Genomic DNA, 25,535 nt, shown 5'->3' with positions numbered 1-25,535 from the left:
ATCGGTCTTGAGATATTTTTAACTTGATTTACAGTATTTGAGAGGTATGTCTTAACACCGATACTACAGTGCTTAAGTACTGCTCACGTATATGTTTCTAGGTTTATATTATGCATTTCATACGGTCAAATTACTTTTGAGCAACTAATAAGAAGCGCGAAACGGTATGCGTTTTACTTTTGTTTTGTGCTGGAACCCGTGGATTGATTAGAGATATCAAGTACATACAAGTCATTTTTTAAATGTTGTAGTTCGTCTTGAAAAAATGTTACGAGTACATCATCTATCAACAATCACACAGGTTCTGTTTCCATATTGCGGATTTTGGTTAGGTATTATCAAATCCAGTGGCGCTGTGTGTTACTTTACTGAGTCCTATGTCACATGGTCTGTGATTGAAACCTGTAAAACCGGTTTAATTCGTCACAGCCAGCACTCTTCAGGTGTGAGGGTCTTCTGCTCAGAATGAAACGCTAAAATGTTTGTGTATATTCTAATGGTAGTGGGGGCAGGGTGTGTGGGAACAGGTTTGGTTGAAATTGCATTGGAGATCTATGTTCTTCACACCTGAAACATTTTCTCTGAAAGCATTTTCTTCGCAGTTTAACCGATCTTGCTACAGCATGTTACAGTTTACTATTATTAACCATATTAATTTTAAGTGCTTAATGTAAAATCTTGTGAAAATATATTTTCATTGTTCAAATATACATTAAGTCTGACTATCATATAATAAGTTAAATACAAAACTAAAGAAAAAATAGGGTTAAATATAATTCAAAATATTTTGCTAACAATGTTAACTGTTTATGAATAATAAAATGTATTAACTAAGGAGTAGGATGGCACAGTTGTTAGTATGTTTTTTGTTTTGTTTCTTTTTCATAAATACAACAGTAGTACCTGATGTCTCAGTGGCTTTCAAAATTAAATTATGCATGCAAACCTGTGAACTAGAAAGATAACTAAGATATCCATCCATTATATTCCATAATATCCATGAAATATATGGCGCCAGGGCACCTCACCGTGTCAGGCCACCAGTGTGTCACACATATTTCAGCGCCATATACGCGATTAAAAAATAAATAAATAAAACTGGAAGGTCCAGCACCAGCTGGATTTAAACACACAACCTGCAAGCTGGTAGTCACACACCTAGACCAGTAGGCTACAAGACAGCTCGCATGAACAGGCGATACAGCCCTACACAGCCCTGCCGCAGTACACGGATATAATCATACCGTTATTAAATTCTTTAGATACGCGATTCCATATTATATTCCCTTTTAATCAAATTCTAAAAGTATGCTTGTTGACTCCAGTATCACGTTAGTTAAAGACTTCGAAGCTTACAATGTTTAGGGAGAAATGGAATACTGGTGTGTATTTTTTTCTTTAAAGTACCAAGACCAGCCATGTACTGTATGTTTATGTTCCAAAATTAATATCGTTTATGGCCTTCACACGCGTTACAGTATGCTCCTATTCTTTTTATGCTCAGCTACTAAGATTTCCCTTCAGTGGTAAAATTCAATATCTACAACGGGCACAGTAAAGACGTTTACAGTAAGTCTTTCTACGACAGACCAACGGACCACGAGTGCCCCTGTCGGTCAACCAATCACGCACCGCGGTACCCCGTGTCATCTTACCTGCGGTACGTGTCTGTACCGCTCACTTTGAATGGCTGCATCTGTACACACATAGACACCGCATCCACTCTTAGGTACAGATACACTATAACTAACACTAATGCAGATACTGCCAATATTACAACACTAACACTATCATCAAACCCTATCATTGTTACTAACACTGACAAAAACAACTACTAGACTAATAATATGTATTATAACAGTAATACTGTCATGAAACCTAACATGATGATGAGTGTTAATACTCTGACACTAACAGTATAATTATCACTAAATTTAACATGAAAACTAGCATTAAAACTAAATTTAAAAGTATCTATCATCACAACGTCACATGTATACTTGTATTATTAGTAAAACTACCAGATATACTCTCACTAATATTAACATGAATACTAGCATTAATACTGAAACTATCAGTAATGTCATGATCATTAATACTCTTATAGACACTACACACAGTCTATTTCCCTGCACTATTTCACTCTTGCTTCCTTCCAATAAGGACGGAGCTGCGGGAGAAAAGGCGCTATAGATGATCGCTGTGAAGAGCTGCTGCTGTGCTTTGACATCTGAGCTCTGTGGAAAACGATCTCAATACAATTCTGAAAAACGCGACTCCCAGAACGCCAGCCGAACAAGTCTCCACAGCCGAAGCTGTATCTGCTAGGCGGCGCAGTCGTCGTGCACAAAGAAGGCTTTGAAAAGCATCAAAAGCATGTCATTCCGAGTTGGTCGTTTGTGTTTTCCGTTCAGACGTGAAATACCGGGAGACAGAGAGAGCGATGTCTTCCTCGTTAGAGACCATGGTTCGATTCCCCGACAGCGAGTTGCTCTCCTTCTACCTCCGTAGAGAAAGGACTGCCTTTCACTTCTCTGCATTTTCTTTCACAGCGTCATGCACCTTTTCATTGCTCTCACTTTCAGAGCCTGTGCACAGCACACGACTCGACATCAGGATTCGCATTGAAGTGACAGCAGGAAGCTTTGCGACATGCACTGTGCAGATCCCATAGATCCCCACACTAGGAATCCCCAAACAGTGAGCGTGGCCACTGTGTTTCCACCCGGTTTTGAACCAGCGACCTTTCGCGTGTGAGGCAAACGTGATAACCACTACACAACGGAAACGATGGGAAACCATGCACAGTGACCCAGCGCTGAGCTTCGCCAATGCGATTCAGCTGCTTCCAGTGCCTTTATTGGAGTGCGCTGATTGACCGTGCTCACCAGAGACCAGCATGCCTGTCATGGACGGAGCAGGAAAGGCGGCGCCACATTCTACAGCCCTCTCCACGGAATCGACGCAATCGGGCTACTGAAGTGGAGAAAATCTCCTCTCCAGAAAGTGCAAATATCATCTTGGAGAGTATAAATTCTATTGCCGAAGGTCAACACTATCTACCAGAGTCACCCCTCCCACCTCCTGCAGGTTTCCGAGCTGCAGTGATGATCACTTCGGCTCACAAGCGAGAGGTCCTCGGTTGGAAACACGCGCCCCTTCTTCTTGTACGTTTTGCACATGATCGAGTGGTTTTAGTGTGGCTCCTTCGTACACGGTGCTGATCTTTTGGAAAGCAGGAGGCAAAACTGACACATTCCCATACCGGGAAATGAACCTGGCCCGCCTGGGTGAAAACCAGGAATCCTAACCACTAGCCCATATGGGAGCATGCAGCCTTCTTCCGTGTGTCATGCAAGCAAACTGTAATTGCTGTTTGCACTTAGAGTGTCGAAGGGTCGATGTATACTGGGGCTCAGTTGAAATGCAACATCAGGACTTTTCCGACTCCTGTCACACGAAGAGAGCACAGCCTTTTCTGCCCTGCACGTGTGTATTGGTAACTCGCCGTGATTGTATAGTGGTCAGTACTTTGCGTTGTGGCTGCTACAACCCCGGTTCGAATCCGTGTCACGGCAGAATAGGGGTGTCTGCTTTTACTACTTGCACAAATGAAGGCAAAAAAAAGCCTATCGATGTGAACAAACGGCGGAGTACTGCCTGAGTGGATCGTTGATGAACGACAGAGGCCACTCTGACCTCTTCTCGGTTTTCTTCAATGACTTACTAAGGATCTTCTTCACATTTGCCCATGCAGGGGAAGCCAGTTACACCAAAGCAAATGCAGGAAAGTGCATTTCAAGCAGAGACCAGTGCATTTCAAGGAGGGACCTGTTTACACCGAGAGTGGTCGGAGTATGGAACAATGCGCCAAATGCTGTTGCTGTATACGATTCTTGATGAGATCTTGGGCTCACTAAGCAGGTAATGACAGGTACCGCTCGCTCCCAATGCTCGCTCGAAGACAGCCTTTTCCATCGGCCAGGGCCCCTGGCACTTTACTGTCATTCCCATTCCCTCCATGCTAGCCTATCCCGATCCGTGGTTACCGTATATCCTGGATACCGATGCAAGTGACTTGGGGGTGGGCGTGGTGCTGGCACAGGAGGGGCCAGATGGGAGCGGGTAGTTGCCTACTACAGTCGGGCTTTGAATAAGGCTGAACGGAACTACTGCGTGACCCGTCGCGAGCTTCAGGCCATACCTATTCGGGACCCGATTCCTGTTGAGGACCGACCATGCGTCCCTCACCTGGCTGCTCCACTTTAAGGAGCCGGAGGCGCAGATGGTGCGATGGATAGAGGTCCTGCAGGAGTATGACTTCACTGTTGTGCACCGTGCTGGATCTCGCCATCTCAATGCCGGCATTCTCTCGCGGCACCCCTGTGAGGTTGCGGACTGCCACTACTGCGCCCGGTGGGAGCAGTGTGAGGGAGCCGTCTGCACAGTGACGGAGGCGAGCACCTCGGCCACAGCCCTGGAGGGGCTGCTGGGGGTGGGCATGTCAGACCTGGCACAGCAACAGGCAGCTGATCCTGACGTGGGGCCGGTGCTCCGCTGGAAGGCAGCAGGAGCGCGGCCTGTGCGAGAGGAGCTCCCCCAGCACCCAAAGTCCGTCAAGGCCCTCTGCGTCCTGTAGGAGGCCTTGGAGGTAAAGGACGGGGTGCTGCGCCGGGGGTGGCAGGTACCCTCCAGTGGCGAGATATGGTGGCAGCTGGTGGTGCCACAGTCGCTCCACGCGGCTGTGCTCAGAGTGGTGCATGGCCAGCCGGGCATGGGGGATTTCGGCTGTAAAAAAACCCTGCAGCGTCTCCGAGGCCATTTTTATTGGGGTCTTTGCCACCGGGACGTGGGGCGGTATTGCCAAACGTGTGCGGTGTGCGTGGCGCAGAAAGGTCCCCTCGAGTGCTCTCGGGCCCCCCTCCAACAACACCAGGTGGGGGCTCCTATGGAGCGGGTGGGGGTGGATGTTTTGGGCCTGTTTCCGCGCACCGAGGCCAGAAACCACTATATCCTGGTAGCAATGGACTATTTCACGAAGTGGCCGGAGGCCTATGCCCTCCTGGACCAGAGTGCCCCCACGGTGGCCGATGCACTACTGGAGGGGATGTTTGCCAGGCTGGGGGTGCCGGAGGAGTTACACAGTGACCAGGGGCGTAACTTCAAGTCCCAGGTCTTCGCCAGAGTGTGCCAGCGCCTGGGGATCTCTAAGACTCAGACCATCCCGCTGCATCCCCAGAGCGACGGGTCTGTGGAGCGGTTTAATCGGACGCTCCCCACCCAGCTGGCCTCCCTGGTGTCCTGTCACCAACGGGACTGGGACCGCCACCTCCCCCTCGAGCTCTGGGCTTATCGGACCACAGTCCAGGAATCTACCGGGTGTACCCTGGCCTCACTTATGCTGGGCCGGGAAATGCAAACCCTGGTGGACCTGGTCTTCGGCCCGCCGCCCGGAGACGAGTCGGCACCACCAGCTGGACCGGACTACGACCGGACAGCTTAACCCGGACCCATCTGACTCAGGCGGGAGTCCGGCAGAAGCGGCACTACGACCTGCTCTGCAGGGGGCCTGCCTTCCTGCCCTGGGACTTGGTTTGGGTGTACAGCCCGCACCGCCGCAAAGGCCTCAGACCTAAGCTGGCGCCTTTGTGGGAGGGGGCCGCTGAGGTCCTCAGGGTGGTAGGCAAGGACTGCTACCAGGGGAGAGTGGTGGTTCTGCACCGAGACCGCCTGGTCCCCTACTGGGACCGGGAGGAGGAGCCCCGCGGGGAGGCTCCGGAGGAGCAGCCAGGGCCGGAGCCGACCGACAATGGGGTGACCGCGGGCCGCCGGCAACCACCGCTTCGTAACAGCTGCTCACGCAGAGTTCCACAGCCTTTAGCCTAGTATGAGTATAGCCTGAGGGGGGTGTTCGATGTCGGCGGGACGCCAGACGCTTCAGGTGGGGACAGTGTAACCCCCCTGGCCCGGTGGTGAGGAGGAAGTGCACCTAGGCACTCATGGTACCGTGGAGCAGGTTGGGAGATGTAGCCGGGGAGAGTGAGGGTCAGCTCGATGACCAGCAGCTGACTCTGCATATGTGAATAGTGTTATAGTAGTTTTAGTGTCCTGTGTAGCCTTATAAGTGTATAGCCTGTTGTTAAGTAATTACCACCCTAAATATGTGAACGTGTTCCATCAGTCTCCTCATGTGTGTGTATGTCCTGTGTTTGGTTTTGTGTGGTTTCGATAAAAGAATAAAGCTGTCGCTTGGTTAACTATCACGTCGCCACTTGTCCTTTTCCTGAGGGAGCCTGAAAACAGTACAGTATTATAGCATGAACCCCTGACGATTTTCTTGATACGTTTTATGTGCTCGTTTGTATTGTATGTATTTTTGTTGTTCAAATTAAAAGTAAAAGACACAACTTTCCGGATGCGGCTGCTGTAAAAATAAAATGACATCAAGGGTGCTGTACGCAGAGGTCTGAAACCTGCTCCACAGAAGATCTTTATCCAGAGGTGTTAAAGAAGTCGAGATCTCGCCATGAGAGGGGAAGCATCTCAGAAAAAGCAGGTGCAGTCGGTTCCATGGTCATAACGCCACTAAGTCGGGCGACAAGAGCAAAACCCACCCGGCTTCCTCCGGGCAAGTAATGAGCAATAATATTTCAAAATTACAGTTCGGATTTATTAGAAAACTTCACAAGCATTATTAGGTTAGGACTGTAAAATTGTTTTTTAATATCTTGGTATATTTACCTTCATTTTAATATAGATATAACCATAAATGATGTTAAGCATATTGAACTTTTGTCGTACTTTTTAAAACATTTTAGCTGAGGACACACGGCGACTATTATACCTTGTGATACATGCAAGACATCTGTAAACGAAGATGTAATTACAATAAAATTGGCAATTAACAGAAAACCACAATTTGTATAATATTATTCCTCGATATCAATGATCAATTGAAGGATTTGAAGAAACTATCAAAGAAACAGCAGCAATAGCAGATGATTTTGGTTTTGAACCCATCTTTACACCTCAATAATCCATTTGTCCTCGAAAAAAGAAAAGACAGGCATATTTTGAGTCTCATAATTATCCTCTTCTCGATCCAAAAGAAACGTTGATTGCTTCTGTAATTTTTTGGATTTTCTTACGAAGATCTCACGAAGTATTGCCAGGATCTATATTTAGCGTTCGGTAGTGATAACACTGCTGATATTGATTGAGTAGAAATCTATGGTGTATTGACAGCTTTATCTGAAGCGAAAAGTCCTAGAACGCCATCTATGAAGTTTTAGGATTCATACCAAGAAATGCCTTTTGTTTCCCACCCCAACTACTGCTTTTGCATTACACATAATGTGAACATTACCAGTTTTGGTAGCTTCTGGGCACGATTTTCCTAAACTGAAACTTATTACAAAATTCTTTAAGATGAACCATGTCCAAAAATTGTAAATCAGGACTAATTTTAATATAAAATGAAATTACTACAGAAGAAAAGGCTTAACTGAAATATGAATAAGACTATGCAAGCCTGAAAAATAGAACAATTCAATATTTATAACTTATTTTTTTATTTTTTGAGAAATGGGCTCACACACCGGAAGACACTAACATTTCTCTTCGTTAGAGTATGTGAATAACAGTTTAAGCCCAAATGTTTGTAATTGTGATTCTGTTCAAATTAAAAAAAGCATCTATCAATAGTAAGAAATTATTAAGAAAGTAAGAAATTGTGTTATTTCATAAACTGTAAGACATGAAGACATTTACAGGTTATATCCTTTGCTTTGTCTTTTAACGCAAGCGGTCAGGATCCAAGCCCATGTTCGGACGGTTGTGTTTCTCTTGTACTCATCAAATGTCATTGTTTTGTCCGTCAGTTCTTTCTCGAGTTGTACCATGGATATTTTATACCATCAATACTTTTCATGCTCTTTCGCATTTTTCTTCACATACGGAAAAGAACTCAAGGCGTTCTTGTCACTGTGCTGCACAGTACAGGACACGCAGTGAGGAATTCGCTAACATAAGAGATACTCACATAAAGTGCTTTTACTGACCATATTACAAATCACAGGAAGTAAGGTCTTAAAACATTGGGCAGTAGTGGGATTTAAACCCATGCCCCTGAGAGAGTGGAGCCTAAAATCCAGCATATTAGACCATTCAGCCACACTACCTCTGGCCCCCTCTCCTTTCCTCACGTTGCTGAGTACAGGGGCCTTCATGAAATTGAGCCAGGTTTGAATCCCAGCCAATGCATCTCCAAATCTTTTCAATTGAATCTGTGATCCTGTAGCACATCCTCTGAAACCAGCAATCGAAATTGGAAACGTCTTCTTCAACACTGAAAAGCTCAATTAGGACGAAGCAGTTGTACACAGGACAGCAGTACCATATGTGTTCTTGATTGATTCAGACTCGTTCTCAGTGGTTCTTGCTCACCAAAAATCTTAAAAGCTAAATGAGGCCCCATCTCACTCTCCCTTTCTGTGGTGCAGCCACTGAGAAAGTATTCATGCAGGCTGATTTAAGATGTTTTCTTTTGATAAGGGACAGCTCTTAAACGGAGATGCACTTAGCTAAGCCTAACTATCATGATCAATGGTCATCCATTGGCGCCTATCTGTCTAGGGAGTGCCGAATGGACATCTGGACTGTATTCCTAAGTGTCAGGAGTAAGTGACTCATATCTCACCTTGATCAACCAATCAGGGATTGGCAGGGCGTGGTAATACCACGTGGGTCTCCAATGCCCGCCAAACTCTCAACCAATCAGCACACATCTGTGTCTTGGTCAAAAAGGGAGCGCAAGCTCAGATCGGGGCTCTCCTTGGCCATTTCCGCGCATCCTCAGAGACAATCACGTGACAACTGCTGTTGTCTGCACTGGGACTTGGACTTTGTTCTAAGCGCGAGGCCGAGGATCCCGTACGTACTCAGAATTCTACCAACGTGAATGCTCTGCTTGATCAACGGCAGCCTACAGTTGGACCCTCGTCAACAACCTGAATAGCTTATTCAGAAGCAGCGCTGGTCCGGGAACGAACCAGCTTCTTCCCGGGCAAAAGAGTGACTTGTGAGGACTTGCGGTCACACTCTGTCCATAGATACTTTCTACTAGCCAGCCGGACTGCTGGTAGATCCCCTCGGAGCAACAACTGCCCTGCGCGCCCGTCCAACTCCGAGCTGCACCTCGACTGGTTGGCCGGTAGCCAGAGGACGCCGGGACAACGCCCATTGGACAACCGCTGGAACCGAGGCTGCAACAGAGCCTGTCAGCTGGTTTGGTGTTCGTGCCGGGAAATTCCAAATCCATACACAGTGGATAAGTAAACCCCATGTTCTACATTGCGTCTCGAGAATTCAATTGTACCTCAACACAAGTTGTTATCAATTTAATTCATGAGTATTGCATTTACTTCCGAGTTTAGAGTAACAGTGGGGAATAACACTGATTAGCGATTTGGTAACCGAACGATATATATTGACATATATTCTCTGTTGTGTATCTCTTTGTGTTTGCATCTCTTCGACATTATATACCTTGTATATTGATAACCCTCACAGTAAGTTCTGCCGCTTGTATCCAGGCAGACTGGTATATGTTTGGTGCACAATTTATATTAATAACTGTATCTCGTGTATTGAACCCGTGTGTGTGCGTTGTTAGTTGTTCTGGCGATTGATTTTCTAAAAGCCACAACGAATCACCTCGTGATTACTGCTGCAATGAATAATTGTCTCAGTAAACCCATCAAACCTCTACACAGCTAAGGAAGAGTAGCTCGGAAAATACCCAACTCAACAAGCGAGCGCGTTGGTTGCTCTTGCTCTTAATGCAAGGAGCTGTTTTTTTTTTCGCATTAATTATTAACCAGAAACAGCTGCACAACTGGCCGCATTTGTGATTATGTCACTTCTCTGCTTCAGCAAGGTCAATAAAAGACTCTGAAAGTAGTAGAGAAAAACCGAATTAAAATCATATTAGCAATTCTGAGCGATATCTGCATACAGGCAATCCAATAAGAACGTTGAAATCTTTGAATATCATCTCTCTATATATTGCGCTGCTTTTTACTTGGAGTAAAACTATTGGATTGAAGGGTTAAAATGTATTGTTGTTATTTGGAGAAATCAATGAACTCGTGATTTTATATGTTTTAAAAGACGGTCATGCACACAGAAAAAAGACAGTGCTGATTATTTTTCTGGAGACGGAGCACTGATGACCTATACGAGCCAATTGATAAAGCCCACCCAGTGGATACTCTAGCAGAACGTGGTAGAACGATCACCATTGTAACCAAGGCAACCACAGGAACAACATCAAGAAGCACAATCAATTCCCCATTTAAATCTTTCGTGTTAGGTATGCCATGTGAAAGCATGAAGTAAATCCTCTGATCTCTTTTGAACATGGACAAGGTATTTCTGATGGAGAGCTATGAGCAAAGATTTAATAAGCTACTCCTGCCGATGATTCAGCTTAAAGAAGTAAAAGCTTCACAAACAAAAGCAGCTCGCTACCACAGCCAATATTAAATGTACTTGGTGGCACATTACCATTTGCACTGGCTCAAAAGTGGTCTTGGCAGACGTTGTTCCCTACGTAAAGCTGAAAGCGCCAAAGAGCATTTCCATTGAGAAAAAAAATCTTTCTTGATGTTAAACATAGAGAGCCTGCCTTTTAGAAGTTCTCCCTCTAAACACCTTGTGCAGCCTCCCGACAGACTAACAAAAAGCGCCTTTTCACCAACTCAATTTATAATATGCCCCTCAAAACCGAATAACAATCCATCCAGCCAATGCATCTCCAAATCTTTTCAAATGAATCTGTGATCTTGTAGCACATCCTCTGAAACCAGCAATCGAAATTGGAAACGTCTTCTTCAACACTGAAAAGCTCAATTAGGATGAAGCAGTAATACACAGGACAGCAGTACCATATGTGTTCTTGATTGATTCAGACTCGTTCTCAGTGGTTCTTGCTCACCAAATAACTAAAAAGCTGAGGAAGAACGCTACGAAAAAATACTAATCAAAATACAAAATAATAATCAGTATTAACCAGAAACAGCAGAAAAACTGGTCACAATTGTGATTATGTCGCTTCTCTGCTTCAGCAAGGTCAATAAAGGACTCTCTGAAAGTAGTAAAGCACTAAAGCACTGCAAAACTGAATTCAAAATCATATTAGGAATTCTGAGTGGTGCCTGCTTACATGCAATCCAATACGGATGTTGTCTTTAAATAAGAATTCTCTATGTTTCCCTGCCTTGTCCCTGGAGTGAAACTATTGGATTGAAGGAATTCTTCTGACAGGTTTACAAGGTCCCGTTGATATTTGGATAAGTCTATGAACTCGTGATTTTTATATACTTTAAATAACTGCCATACACACAGAATAAAATGACAGTACTGATGATTTTTCCTGAGATGAAGCACAGCTTATCTTTCCAAGACTGCTTATAAAGGCAAGCCAGTGGATACTTTAGCAGAACATGGAAAAACGTTCAGCTTCGTAACCAACAAATTCCCCATTTAGATCTGACATGTGAGGTATGCTTTGTGATTGCTTGAAGTGAAACCCACAATCTCTTTTGAACTTAGACAAGTTATTTCTGATGGAGCGCTATGCGGAAAGACATAATCAGCTCTACCCCTGAGGATGACTCGACTTGAAAATGCAGAACATTAACGTTTCACAGATAAAAGGAGCACAACCGACATTAAAATTGAGGGCGCACTGTGATTTGCACTGACTCAAAATTGATCTTGGTAGACAAACTTCCCTGCTGAAGGTGGAACAAGAATTTGTGTTGAGAAGAAGAAACACTTTTTTCTCCCTGCTTTGATGTTAAGCTGATAAAGTAGCTTTTAACACATTGCTCCACTTGGCGGTTGTAACACAAAAACTCTTAGCAGCAGTGGGATATAAACACACACCTCCAACGAGACTGGAGCCTTAATCCAGCACCTTAGACCACTAACCACTGTGTCCTGTCTCTTTGTCTCATTACTTGCCCGGAGGAAGCTGGGTGGCTTTTGCTCTTGTCCGACAGTGGCGTTATGACCGTGGAACCGACTGCACCTGCTTTTTCTGAGATGCTTCCCCTCTCATGGTGAGATCTCGAATTCTTAAACACCTCTGGATAAAGTTCTTCTGTGGAGCAGGCTACAGACCTCTGCATACAGCACCCATGATGTCGTTTTATTTCTATAGCAGCACCCATCCGGAATTTTTTTTTGTTTTACTTTTTATTTGAACAACAAAATAGATTCAATATAAACAAGAGCACATATAACGTATTAATAGACTCGTGAGGGGCACATAAATAATTCAATTAGACTTTATGGAAAAAAGATTAAACAAAGTAAATAAAAACAAGGTCCACACAGCTTTCATGTTCCTACATTTCGAAAGACTCTGTAAATATCCATTTACGTCTATTTAGAACTATTCAAACATAGAACTCTTTGCTGATTTAGGTGGTTTATTTCCTCAATTACAGGACAGCACAAACAGTTCTTAATGCAGAAATGGAAGCCTGTCTAAATTTTCCTTTCTGTTAAAGACATTTTGGGAAGCACTTTTTTTGGGACACTGATTTTTCTCCTTTGGGGAGCTAAAGAAGACTATAGGGTCTGGAACAGTGGTAATGTAGCTGATTCTAGCTCAGAAAGTTGTGAGTTCAAATTAGGTTCAGGTCAGCTAAGAGTTCTTCACCATCTGCTGGTGCTGAACCCAGACTTCTCACCATGTAGTTGAGTTCTTCTCAGCATCTCCAAAACATCATGTCCAACTTTAGAGACAGCTACATCAGACAATGAAAGTTTGAGACCACTTTATTATTACAGGTTCTAGCAAACCTGATAGCTAAGGCGTTTCAGGTCACTTTTTTAATTAAAAAAGTGTCTGAAGCCTCTAAATAAAATTAGGCTTTTTTAATTGTGTATGAAATTCACTCCCATGGGCTCTGAAAGGGGAAATATACTGTTGGGATCCTTGCAAGTGAGGTGTCTCTTCTTGTGGTGAAGCACAGTCATACCTGACTTGTTCGGAATGACCCAAGACAGACTTTATCCAGAAGTGACGGCACCACTCCAAGTAGAATGAGAGAGAAACACAACACGACACAGGGAGTCAAGAGGCTCCCACAATTCACCTTTCCTCACATTACTGATTTCTTGACTAACATTTTGACCGTTTTACAATCATAATGACCGTTTCACATTAAATAAGTTTTTAAACCATCAATATTTAAGAAAAAAAATAGTACTTTTTTTCAGTTATTTAAAAAAAACATTAAATGCCTTGATTGCATAAAGTTTCACAGACAGAAGCAGCACGCCAGCACAACCAACATTAAAATGGAGGGCACACTATGATTTGCATTGACTCAAAAGTAATCTCGGCAGACGTCATTCCCTGCATAACGCAAAAGGTGGCAAACCGCATTTGGTTTGAGTGGACGCAAGAAAGTTTTTGTTTTTTGCCTTGATGTCAAGCTGACAAAGTATCTTTAAACACTTTGCTTAGTTTCTCGAGAGACTGCCAAAAAGCAGCTCCCTCCCTTTTGAAGTCAGTTGGAAGGGGTCTGAACAGAAGCACCTAACAAGGTGAGATTCAAACCCAAGCCCCTGAAGGGGCTGGAGCCTTAACCCAGCACTTTCCACTGTTCAACCACAGTTACCACTGTACTGTGTCTCTTTGTCCCATTACTTGCTCAGAGAAAGCCAGGTGGCTTTCGCTCTTCTGGTCAGACTTAGTGGCATTACGACTGTGTAACGAACTGCACCTGCTTTTTTTGAGATGCTGCCATTCTCGTACTGAGATCTCGACTTCTTTAACACCTCTGGATATAGTTCTTCTATGAAACAGGCTTCACACCTCTGCGTACAGCGCCCTTGATGTCATTTTATTTTTACAGCAGCCGCATCCGGAAAGTTGTGTCTTTTACGTTTTATTTGAACAACAAAACTACATACAATACAAACAAGAGCACATATAACGTATCAAGAAAATCGTCAGGGGCACATGCTATAATACAATTACACTTTATGTAAAACATTTACACGACGTAAATAAAGATAAGGTCCGCACAGCTTGTTCTTACATTTCGAAAGAGTCCGTAAATACCCCTTTACGTCTATTTTGAACTGTTCAAACGTAGGACTCTTCCAAGACCATTTCACTTTATACCACATTCCGAAACGAGGATGCATCTCCTGTTTTAGAACTATTTTGGGCGGTATGGCTTATACAACACACCCACAGTATTCTAATGGTGGACTGCAGATCTGTGCTATAGTTCAGTCGAATTCGAAGGATCCAGCAATCGTACTGGATTTGACTGGGATTCTGAAATGTCTCTTGCAAAAGTATTCGGGTTTGCTTGAACCTTTGATAAAAAAAGTGATCTAATCTGAAACTACCCAGCTTACAATCTCTGAGGTAGTTGTCACTAAACTCGGACGTGATGTGGCACACATGTGCCGTGTGCCTTTACTTTTGTAAAAAACTGATATCGGGAAAAGTTTCTTAATATTTCTTTTGATTAGCATGCAAGAAAATGTGATCATTACCTATGGAGCCTGCCTTTAAGAAGTTCTCCCTCTAAACACCTTGTGCAGCCTCCCGACAGACTAACAAAAAGTGCCTTTTCACCAACTCAATTTATAATACGCCCCTCAAAACTCACAACCGAATAACAATCCATCCGTATATTTGATTTCCAAGATCCATTCAAGGCAAATTGGCTCTTCGCAAGCAAATCATTTCAGGGAAGAAACTCAGTTTAGTCAACTACTGGTGCATTCAGCACATCACTTGCTCTTGCTTGTCAGGGTGGCCGAGTAGTCTAAGGCGCCAGATTCAAAGACATATGTCTTTCCAGCTGGCTCGGGTGTTCTGGTCTCCAAATGGAGGTGTGGGTTCAAATCCCACTCCTGACAGCTTCCATTTTTACCTCTCTTGAATTGTTCCAGTGCTAGCTGACAGTGAATGACTGAAATATAAAAGCAGCAGAAGAAAGCAAGCAATTCAGTGAAATTTGTGAGTATTCTGCACTGTTAAAATGCACAGGTTTTCATACTTTTTGGAATTCGTTGCTCAAGAAGTGACTCCTGTTTCATTTTCTATTCACCAACTGGATTTGCATTCCGCCCCTCACACCTCACAACAGAATAACAAACGGCTTCATGTGCAGCATTCCCCTGTAGATGCGGTTTGTACTATGAATTAGGCGACCCCGAATGAAATATTTTAGTGTTGGCTCAAATGTGAGGAATTTCATGAACCCTCAAAAAGGAACGCTTGCAGAAAATGCCAGCAATTCAAAGCGTGTAGGCAGCATGAACAGACCAATTCTGCAATTTCTTTTATCGCGGGCGGTGCTTTCTGAGTCGATGGCTCTGCATTAGAAATGAGAAGTGCTGAACTCTAAACACGTTCTTGCCATTACTTCTACTCCTGCTGCTACTCCTTTGTCCTTGAAAAAAGAAAAGACAGGCATGTTTTGATTCTCAAAATGATCTTCTGGATCCACAAGAAACATGTAAATTTGATTGATTCCGCAGTATTTTGGATGTACTGTACTTATAACTTCCATCGAAGAGAGATTTCATCAGTTGCATGAAATTGAAACTTTCGACTTTTTGTCTGGTATTGAAAATATGTTTAAAAAAAACCATAAACAATTTTCTAACAAACAACTCATGAATTATTGCCAGGATCTATATTAAGCGTTCGGTGGTGATAACACTGCTTATATTGATTGAGTAGAAATCTGTGATGTATTGACAGCTTTATCTGAAGCGAGAAGTCCTAGAACGCCATCTATGAAGTTTTAGGATTCATACCAAGAAATGCCTTTTGTTTCCCACCCCAACTGCTGCTTTTGCATTACACATTATGTGAACGTTACCAGTTTTGGTAGCTTCTGGGCATGATTAAACTGAAACTGAAACTTATTATAAAATTCTTAAATCAGGACTAATTTTAATATCAAATGAAATTACTATAGAAGAAAAGGTTTAACTGAAATATGATATGCAAGCCTGAAAAATAGAACAATTCAATTTATACAGATGCAGCCATTCAAAGTACCAGGTACAGACACGTACCGGAGGTAATTGGCTACGGCGTCGCGCATTTTGGCGGAATATGACGCAAGATGACGCGGGGTACCGCGGTACGTGATTGGTTGACCGACAGGGGCACTCTTGGTCTGTTGGTCTGTCGTAGAAAAATTTATTGTAAACGTCTTTACTGTGCCCGTTGTAGTATTGAATATTCATATGGAATTTTACCACTGAAGGGAAATCTTAATAGCTGAGCATAAAAAGAATAGGAGCATACTGTAAGGCGTGTGAAGGCCATAAACAATATTAATTTTGGAACATAAACATACAGTATATGGCTGGTCTCGGTACTTTAAAGAAAACATACACGAAACATGGTTTCATTATGACCAGAATCGGTCTTGAGATATTTTTAACTTGATTTACAGTATTTGAGAGGTATGTCTTGACACTGATACTACGTAAATACTGCTCACGTATATGTTTCTAGGTTTATATTATGCATTTCATACGGTCAAATTACTTTTGAGCATCTGATAAGAAGCGCGAAACGGTATGCCCATGGTGTTTTAGTTTCGTTTTGTGCGGGGACTCTGCTTTAACTATATCGCCGTGGATTGATTAGAGATTTTTTAAACGTTGTAGTTCGTCTTGTAAAAATGTTACGAGTACATCACCTGTGAACAATTGCACAGGTTCTGTTTCCATATTGCGGATTTTGGTTACGTAATATTATTTTCTAATTTCACGTTGTGAATATATGATTTGGGCAAACAGAGCCGCAAAGAAGTACATTATGGGTTGTTGTTTTTTTTTTTGCAGTTTTATCTAGAACAAGCGATGCTTAAACCTTTGTCTGATTCTTGTGAAACTATCCACACGAGAGTTACCTAGGAGTTGACTTCAGTGATGTCACTGATAGGATGTTTCTAAAAATCCATCCACTGTAAAACGTCTTCTCCAGTTGTCCTGCATATGTATTTGCTAATGAAGCTGTGTGTTCTGAGCCTGGTTCTCTACATTTCTGTATGAACCAGCTTAGAGGGCTAAAGCCAGCCTGTGTTTAAATTGAGTGTAAGGTAATTTATGCTTCTAAAGTCATGGTCAGCATTTATTATTGTACTGTGCTGTAAACTTGTTCTGTGCCTAATTACATTATTTTATAGCTTTATCAAATCTGTACATTGTCTGTTGATAATTTTTCTGTAGTGCTTTTTCAGCCCTCAGCATGTGACTGTGCTGGTGGTGCTGTGGGTTAGTTTCCTGATTCCCATGTAACTATGACTTTATTTTTTAACAAATATTTCTTTGAAAAAATGAAACGTTTCCCTTGGTCAGAGATTAAATAAAACCTCACTCGCACCAAACAAATTTATATTTCTAAATATCACAACATGATCGAATTTAAGTATTTTTATTAACAATGAATAGTCACCTATACGTTACAAAATAAACATTTATATTGATTTGAATCGCGTTTTGATTTAAACTGTAAATGCGTGTTTAAATATATGTATTTAAAGGCAATATACTGTATAAAAGCGCTGATTCTTATGGAATGTGTTCCGCCGGGGATTCAAAAAATTATTTTTTTTTAATCGCGTATCTAAGGGAAATTGCAGTATAACTTTGTTCATGCACAAACAGTGGCATGTTACATTATTAATTTGGGTGTCTCCTCATGCCAGAAAGCTCTAAATTGCATTTTGAGTGCGGTTTATGACTTTTTCTAAATTGCAACCCATAAATAAAGCTGATACAGTTTAGACTTACTGTATTCTAAACTGTATTACAGCAGCACATTGGACAATGCAACGTAAATTGCAAAAATGCACTTGGAATCTGTCCAAGCCCTACTACAAAAATTATTTAAACTGCGACACTTATCATTCATCTTTAAATAAACTTTATTTTATATAGCGTTTTAAGCAAATAGGTAATTAGATTGCTCATAAACCTAATCGCTTTTTCTACATAAACACAGCGTGATTGCTCTCTGAAAATGCTTTTTCTTTATATTTAGGCTCAGATTTCAACTATAGATCGTATTATTATAAACTTTCTTGGAAAAATGTCTTTTACATAAACCATGTTTGCTATTAATTCATTTAGGGCTAGAATACATTCATTGTCTTCTAATCGAATGTTAAAGCGATTTCATTGATTTATTTTAGTTAAAATTTTATATATCACCTTTAAAAGTGGAATTTTAAAGCAAAGTAAATACCCGACACTGATTGTACCCATCTGTCATGCTAATAAAACACCTTGAATTGAATTGAATTGAGGGAGAGAGGGGGGGGAGGGCGAGTGAGATAACCAGGACGTAAGGCAAATAAGATACAGTACACTCCACAGACATTCACAACAGCGACATATGAAACGTTTGCACATATAGTTAAGTTATTACTTGGTTTGCAATGAAATACAATATTGTTGTTGTTGCTGTTCTTGTTGTTTTTATCCTGTAAAGCGTTTTGAGAAGCCACCTTTAAAAGCGCTGATTCTTATGGAATGTGTTCCACCAGGGATTCAAATTGATTCAAAGCTCTAAATTGCATTTTGAGTGCGGGTTTTTGACTTTTTCTAAATTGCAACCCATAAATAAACTGCGACACTTTAAACTCCGACAATTATCATTCAACCAAAGCTCGAAATACCACAAGGACCCTCAAGAGCACAGCAAAGACTGTATTAAAAGACTGTATCACACCTAAAGAAGAATATTTTAAATTTCTTGGCGCAGTTCATTGTGCAATTAACCCTTGTATGTGCTGTCCGCATTCAAAATGCAATTTAAAAAAAGTCAAAAACCACGCTCAAAATGCAATTTAGAGCTTTCTGGCAAGAGGAGACACCCAAATCAATAATGTAACATGCCACTGTTTGTGCATGAACAGGGTTATACTGCTATTCCCTTTGATACCCGATTAAAAAAAAATAAAAAATGTTTTGAATCCCCGGCGGAACCAGGCATCCATATGAATCAAGTAACAGGTTTATTCCATGCTGAAAAAAAGAAAAAAGAACGCAATGATCCCCCCAGAGTCTCAGCCCCGGGTTATTTGGGTTTTTAGACAGAGGGTAAAAAACTCTCTCTCTGGCTTGACCTCCCCCTCCCTGTGTATTGTCTGTTTTTTTGTTAACAAGGCTCGCCAGCTAATGTGAATTGAAACCTGTCTTTCTAGCTTTTAAAGTCGTGCGAAGTGTAAGCCACAATTCAAATAGAGAAAAAAGAGCTGACTGGCAAGATTTAAGATGTGGCTGTCAATGTTGGATTAAAAAAAACACATTGCCAGACGTTTGTTGCATTGCTTGAAAAATACCTTTATTTCGAGAGACTGGATAAGTATTTCAAGTGTTTTTTTTTTAACTTCCTGAAAAACAACTAATAATTTAACTATATGTGCAAACGTTTTATGATATGTCGCTGTTGTGAATGTCTGTGGACATGTGCTGGCTGGACAGGAGGCTCTACTGTACACAGAGAGGGGCGGGAGGAGGGGACAAGCCCCTCTCTGTGTAGAGTAGAGTTTGATTAATAGGGAATATAATACAAATGTTGTTTGGTGTTAATGTGTTGTTAAGTGTGAATTTGTACCTGTTTCCCTGAGGTCTGGCTTTTTTTCTGGAAAACCATAACTCTGGTCTTGTCCAGATTGACTGTCGGCGCCCAGGTCTGACAGTAGTGCTCCAGCAGCGCCAGGTTCTGGCGCAGCCTCTGTTCTATGGGCGACAGAGGGACCAGGTCGTCTGCAAAGAGCAGGAACTCGATTTCCATAATTAATGCAGATCAGTAAATCAAGGGACAAAACAATTATTGCGCCCGGCTCCTCAATGGGGTTTGAAGTGCTAATGCGTTGGTTTAACAGTCCGGGTGTGGCAAGCCTCTAATGTCTCCCGACTTCGGCAAGAGGCACCCGCCTTTCATTGGAAGACAATGAACATTCTAGCCGTACATGTGAATATAGAATAAATACACAAAGGGATTGGGTGAGCTCCCATCACAAAAAAAACTGCGAACCTGCACTACAGCGACCACAGTACAGTATGGAGACCAAGACCTTTTACGGGAAGAGACGGGGTGCTTCTGCCGCCCCAGCTTCCAAAGAGCGAAGGGTAAGCAAATACAGCAGACTTCATCTGAAATACGTTATTACAGCGTATATTACAAGGTATTATTGCCGTTTTGAATTTTAAATTCAATTATAATTATTTCTTTGTAGCCTGTTCTTCAAGAAAACACCGCACGGGCGAAACGATCTACCACCAGGACAGTAAAAAAGAAAGCGGTAAGACGGAAAAAAAGAAAAGTTTATTTTGACTTCTGTTCCGCGACTGATGAATACTACTCTGTGACTTTATTTCTTACATGAATTATGTTATTTTGCCACAGGCCGTGGGTCTCTGCTCTCGGCCACTGGCCAGGGTGCCAACCTGTAGAAGCAGCACCTGTGTGGAGACAATTCGGCAGCAGCGGGAGCAGTACGATGCATTACTGGGGAGGACTGGGAGGCTAGAGACACTCCTGAAAATGCAGAGGAAGGAGACAGTATGTTCCAGCAGTCAAACAGTTGAGCAGCTGTCTCTCGAAAAGTGCCTCTCCCCGCCGCGCAGGTTGCAATTCCTGGCGGAAGCTCTGCCCCCCGCAGAGCACACACCGCCTCAGTACACTCCATCCCGGCCTCTCCGTTCACCACCGCATGGGAATTGGTTGATGCTGTCCCCGTCATCTATCTCCCCCCAGGAAGCACAGCAGAAGTCACAGACGCCAGTGGGAAAAATAATTCTCCCAGATGTCCAACTGCTACCCATCACTCAGGAGATGGAAGGAGGGTTGTACTTGCAGTGCATCGGCATAGACTGGAAAACAAGAGCCGACCGCTACGCCACCCTCATGTTTCGAAATCTTGTGACTTTTGAAATTTACTGGGGGTGGACCACGTCTGTAAATTTTGATGGGTCCAGAGGCAAAAGTGCCTTGCCTTGCAATCTCCGGGAAACCATTAGTAGCATGGTGAATCGGAGATTCTCAACCCTTACTTTGTGCGACTGGAAAATAATTCGTGATCGGATCAACGAAATGCTTCGTAGAAGGAGGTGCTCTTTTCCTCTCGTCTAACAGTCTGTGCACAAACAAAACATTCCTGTTAGACAAGAGGAATGTATAAAAACAATTACGTTTGTCAATGAAAACCTGTGTGTGTGTCTCTCTCTGCTGGATGTCCCTCTCACTCTCTGCTGAATGAATAAAAGCATTTCTATTAAAAACGCGTTTGCGTTTGTCTGGTATTTACTTTGGTCCCTTTTAACTGTTTTTCCCCATCTTCTTTTTTGCTTTAAGATGCCACTTTTAAAGGTGATATGTAAAATAATGTTTTTTATTATTGTTATAGAGAAACATGATCAGATTTTCCCTGGTTCAGAAAAAAAGATCTAAAGTGCTACATCTAACTTTCTTAATTCGATGTATTTAAAGCAGTGAACTACTGTAGATGTAACATAACATTCAGAAATACAATCGAGAATAGTTTTGTGGTGTTTGTTTAGATGAAATGTTCCTAAAACGTATAACGTAACAAAATTAAAGACGATTAAAATCTGTAATCTTTCCACTTGTACTGTATGTCATCGGAAAGTTCCTGCTTTGTGTAAGGATGGTATCAAAAAGTAATCTTAAGTGGTGAGAAAGCTGTGCTCAATGTATTTAAGGGACTTAAAAGTAAAAGGAGATGCTTCATATTGCTTGACTAATTTTAAGAACTAAGTTATAAATGCAGACGCTCCCTCGGTGCCACGCCAGGTGTAAAGATCAAAATATACATTCGTCCCGGGCAGAGGCCGAAGAGCGCCCGGCTGGGGTGCGCGGGGAAGAGCAGGACAGGAGTGAAAGTGGTCAGGGTGGAGTTTAGGAAGGCGTACAGTCTGGGCAGGTATAGATTACACTTTTCTAAAACGTATTTGAAAAATAAAAACGATTACAATCTAATCCTTCCACGTTTGATCCCAAAATCCCAAGAAAAATAAATCTAAATGGGTAGAAAGCTATGCTGAAAGTTTATTAAGATACTTAGAAGACAAAGATACTGTATCAATTTATGTTGCATTAGCCTGATTATGATTAAAAAAACACATATAATTAAACATGCGTTTGCGATTTAAATCAAAACACGATTTAAATAAATATAAATGTTTATATTGTAACGCATACTCTCCAGCCTCCATTTCTCTATAAAAATTTACTCTATTACACACACACACAATAGAAGCAGGAAGCAGAAGCAGGGACCGTTGTCAGAAGGGAAGAAGGTGACTATTCATTGTTATCAAAAATGACTTAGAATCGATCATGTTGTGATATTTTGAAATATAAAAGTCAATTGATTGTCCATAATATTGCTATTCTATTTTTTCAAAGAAATGTTTGTTAAAAGAAAAGTCCAGCACCAGCTGGATTTGAACACACAACCCGTGAGTTGGTCATCGGGCACGTAGACCAGTGGGCTACAAAGGAAGTCGCATGAAGAGAGAGGCGAAACAGCCCTACACAGCCCTGTCGCAGTACACGACTATAATCATATCGTTATTAATTTCTTGAGATACGCGATTCCATATTATATTCCCTTTTAATTGAATTCTAAAAGTATGCTTGTTGACTCCGGTATCACGTTAGTTAAAGACTTCGATGCTTAAAATGTTTAGGGAGAAATGGAATACTGGTGTGTATGTTTTCTTTAAAGTACCGAAACCAGCCATATACTGTATGTTTAAGTTCCAAAATTAATATAGTTTATGGCCTTCACACGCGTTGCAGTATGCTCCTATTCTTTTTATGCTCAGGCACTAAGATTTCCCTTCAGTGGTAAAATTCCATATAAATATTCAATACTTAAAGGGCACAGTTAAGACATTAAATATACATATACATACTGTATACAGTACAGTTTGCATACGGTAATATGTTTAGGTTCCTAAATCAATCTCTTTTATGAGCATGTGAAAGGTGTAGAGAAAACCGGTTTAGGGACGCCAAATAGGTAATCATAGTGGCTCTCTGAAGGCACCAGTTCTGTAGGGTTTGGGCATTTACTGAGACAACTATTAATTGTAGCAGTAAATCACAAAGTTGATTCTTTTGATGGCTTTAGAATCCAACCATGCGACATAACTCAAACAACGCGCACACACAGGTACTAATACACAAGGATACATTTATTAATACATAGAATATGCATATAAACCTAACAGATCTTATCGAGAGGGTTATCAGAATACAAAAGATATATATTCAATCAGTTACAAAGTGTTACACATATCAAGAGGACATACGTTCAGTATATCATTCATTAAGACCGTTTCGTAAAGTGAACTTGGTTACAACTTCTACATTAGATACTCAAACAAGTACATAACTCTTAGGAATTAAATTGATATCAACTGGTTGGGATAACAATTGAATTCTCGAGCTGTAATGCATTGAAGTTGAATACTCATCCAATCTCTGGGGATTCAGATCTCCTGCGGACTCAAAGAAACAGTTGCAGGCTGTTGCTGTCCAATCCGCGCTCTCTGGCTCGGTGCCAGGCTGTGCTGTGCGGCTTGCGACGGTGCGCTGCTGATGCTCATTGTTGGCTTTAACTAGCAAAGTTTGTGCACAGGAGAAAAGATGACTGTGGGTCCCAGCAAGTCAGGAAGAGGACCGGTTCGTTCCTGATGAAGAGCTAGTTCTGAATAGTAATTCAGCTGTCCACAGTTCCGACCTGTTCACGAGGCCTGCTGCTGGTTACTCTCTGGCAACCTCAACTCTAGACTCTTAGAACAAAGGAAAGTTCTGGCACTCGGACACACTGGCCGTTCTGTGGTTGTCCGGGCTGAGTCTCAGGATGGTCAGGAGGTGCGCTGCGAGAATGTCCTGCCGTTGGGAGCCTTCTGCTCCTGGGCCGTCCTGCCCTGGAATTCTCACAGAATCTTGTTGAATCTGAATCTGAAAACTCCAGGCTCTCTGTGTTGCCTGTTTTTACCTGGAGGAACTTCAGCTCATTGATTGGCTGAAAGTTCCATGGGCATCAGAGTCCCACGTGGGTTACTCGGCCCTACCAGTCCCTGATTGGTTGATTAAGGTGAGATATGAGTCACTTAGTCCTGACACTTAGTAATGCAGTCCAGATGTCCAACTGGCACTCCCTAGACAGATAGGCACCAATGGATGACCATTGATCATGATAGCCAGGCTTAGCTTAGTGCATCCCCCTGTGGGAGCTGTCCTTATCAAAAGAAAACATCTTGCATGAATAGTTTCTCTGTGGCTGCACCACAGAGATGAACAGAGAAATGGGGCCTCATTTGGGAAGCTCAGAAACACTTAATTCTGCATTATTATTAAGCCTCGCCGCTACATATCCCCCCTTTTTGAAGGTCACGAGGTCCTGAGGCGTTGTTGCCTTCAAAACAAAACAGAGTTAAGTGATGTCCCTTGCCATTAGAACATTAATCTTAAATGTCTACATTACTCCTCGAGAATTCATACCGGAACCAGCATTGGATACAAACAGGATGAATAACATCTGGAGTATGTATAAACACGGTAGGAGACATTATCTCAGTCTAGGAATTACACATCAGGAAGTTCACTGTCAATATCTGATACCTCTGTGGTAGATATTTGGGGAGAAGTCACTTCCTTTCTTTTGACATGCTACCTTTGACTCATTCATGCTACCCAGAGTACATCTTGATGTGAGAGTACATCATTCAGAGTACACTGTCAGTCATGATCCAGCTACCTGGCAGTAGTGTTACAATAACAACAGTTCCTGTTCCCAGCCCCCGATAAACCACAACACCTGTGTTGGGTATCTGCTAGGGTGGTTTGGAGGTTTGTTCCATTAAAGCAAACTAACTACCTGTACCTCTTCAGGGTTTACTGTTTCTTGGATTTCTATCCAATTGAATAGTGTGGCACCTGAAGGCATCTTAGACCTCAAGTTTGGTCTTATATTGTCTGGTTCCAGACCGTACAGTGTTAAGTTACCATGCTGTACTATGGCCTCCTCGGGAACTTACAGGAAAACTATTGGTTAGATAGCTGCATTGTGGTAGCTGTATCATGCCCGTCACAAGTCATAGTGTCAGTTAAATGTGGTGTGCTGACCAGCCATTTACTTCCCACCTGCTCTTCATGGGGTTCATTAACCTCCCTCTGCCCATTAGTAGCTTTACACCCTTCATTGGTGAATCGTTTAGACACAGCCAATGGATAGTTTTGGTAGCCATACCCATCTCAAGATTTGGAACCGAATTCAATCTTGGTTTGCCTTCTGGGTGAGCTATGAGCGATGGGGTTAATGTCACATACTCCTCTACTGAGAAGAGTGGAATCAAGTGGGTTGGGAATTGTGCCATGGCTAGACTGGCTACAGTGGCACTAAACTCCCTTAACAGGTCTTGTG

At 42.3% G+C, this 25,535-nt stretch overlaps 1 non-coding gene across 1 annotated transcript; it reads left to right on the top strand.

The window, feature by feature from the left end:
• Window positions 1–14,845: 14,845 nt before the first annotated feature.
• trnal-caa (transfer RNA leucine (anticodon CAA)) lies at window positions 14,846–14,958 on the top strand. The gene is made up of 2 exons: window positions 14,846–14,883; window positions 14,913–14,958. It is a non-coding gene; the product is annotated as a tRNA-Leu (tRNA).
• Window positions 14,959–25,535: the final 10,577 nt, after the last annotated feature.

This window comes from Lepisosteus oculatus, chromosome 14 (genome assembly GCF_040954835.1).
Source record: "Lepisosteus oculatus isolate fLepOcu1 chromosome 14, fLepOcu1.hap2, whole genome shotgun sequence".
NCBI lineage: Eukaryota > Metazoa > Chordata > Actinopteri > Semionotiformes > Lepisosteidae > Lepisosteus > Lepisosteus oculatus.
Note: the sequence above shows the minus strand (reverse complement) of the source record. Positions and strands in the feature narration are given on the sequence as shown.